Source organism: Babylonia areolata, chromosome 2, assembly GCF_041734735.1.
Source record: "Babylonia areolata isolate BAREFJ2019XMU chromosome 2, ASM4173473v1, whole genome shotgun sequence".
Lineage (NCBI taxonomy): Eukaryota > Metazoa > Mollusca > Gastropoda > Neogastropoda > Buccinidae > Babylonia > Babylonia areolata.
This window is the reverse complement of record NC_134877.1, coordinates 19,262,282-19,264,270: the sequence shown is the minus strand read 5'-3', so window position 1 is coordinate 19,264,270 and position 1,989 is coordinate 19,262,282.

The window sequence follows — 1,989 nt, the reverse complement described above, 5'->3', positions numbered from 1 at the left end:
CTGGTTCGAATCACGGCACAGCCCCCGAAATTTTCTCCCCCTCCATTAGACCTTGAGTGGTGGTCTGGACGCTAGTCATTCGGATGAGACGATAAACCGAGGTCCCGTGTGCAGCATGCACTTAGCGCACGTAAAAGAACCCACGGCAACAAAAGGGTTGTTCTTGGCAAAATTCTGTAGAAAAATCCACTTCGATAGGAAAAACAAATAAAACTGCACGCAGGAAATTAAAAAACAAAAAAAGGGGGGTGGCCCTGTAGTGTAGCGACGCGCTCTCCCAGGGGAGAGCAGCCCGAATTTCACACAGAGAAATCTGTTGTGATCATTTTTTTTTTTCGCTCTGTATTGCCAGGGTTTGAAAGCAAGTAGCACGGATGTGAATCAACACAAAGACCGATGTTATACACGCACAAACGCGCACACACAGACACGCACGGGCACGCGCACAGACACACACACACATACGCGCACGCACGCATACACACGCACACACGCACACACACACACACACACACACACACACACACACACACACACACAGAGTGTCGGGGGTATCAGGTGTGTGTGAATCTGCATATTGTTGTACGTGCGTGGTCTGTGTGTGTGTGTGTGTGTGTGTGTGTGTGTGTGTGTGTGTGTTTGTGTGTGTCTGTGTCTGTCTGTCTGTCTGTATCTGTGTGTCTGTGTCTGAGTGTGTCTGTGTCTGTGTCTGTGTCTGTGTCTGCGTATCAAGATGAATAATAGACAAGTAATCCAGTGCTCACACAAGTAATTATAATATGAAATTGGAAAGGCCCTACCCCAGGAATGAATAGAGAGCGTAACAGTTCCACCCACGCCAGAGCACAGAAGACTGAGCAGCCAAATAGATAAAAGAAATACCATGTAACCTTTCCCGAACATCAAATAAAACCATACTGATTTTGGTCTACTTCGGCTTTTGAACACATCCTCGCACCTGTATGCAAACTGGGTTTCAAGATCCACTTAAGTATTTCGAGGGGGAAAAAAAAAACAGTTTCTCATCCGTTGTGGCTCAGTGATAAACACCATAGACTGAAGATTGCGTTGAAACCTCCTCGGAAAAGTATATTTCTTGTGGGATATTTCGACCCTTGGCTCACCAAGAGTTGTATTGTGTTGTATTATATTGCATTGATGGACACTAATGGCAGAAACAGAAAGAAGAATCCAAGCATTCGAAACCAAGAGCTTGAGGAGACTACTTCACATCTCCTACAAGGAGCACAAGACCAATGACTATGTGCGGAACCTGGTCAGCAACCTTGTTGGGCCCCAAGAACCACTGCTGGCGACTGTCAAACGACGGAAGATGGCATGGTCTGGTCACGTCATACGACATAACACCCTCTCCAAAACCATCCTGCAAGGGACTGTAGAGGGAAGGCGCAGACGGGGGCGGCAGAGAAAGAGCTGGTCCGACAACGTCAAGGAATGGACCAAAAATGACGATGCCGGATCTCCTCACGACAGCTGCCAACAGAACGGCGTGGCGAGCTATGACATCTTCCTCATGTCCCCCCAACGACCCCAGCGGTCGAGGGAATGAGTGAATGAGTGAGTGATATTGCATTTCATTGCATTGCATCGCATCACATTGCAGTGTGGTGCAGTGCAGTACAGTACAATGCAGTGCAGTGCAGTGTTTTGCATTGCATTGCATTTCATTGCATCGCATTGTATTGTATTGTATTATGGTGTTGTATTGTAACGTGTTGCATCGTATTACATTGTGTGAAATTCGAGCTCCCATCATCAAGGACAGGATGTCGCAACAATGCAGCATCCCCATTTTTTCTTCTTTTAAATTTTTTTTCCTTCGTGCAAGTGTATTTCTTTTCCTTTCAAAATTGATTTTCCTGCAGTACTTTGCCAGGGACAACCCTGTTGTCGCCGTGGGTTCTTTTACGTGCGTAAGTGCATGCTACGCACGGAATTTCGGTTTATTGTCTCATCCGAATGACTAGC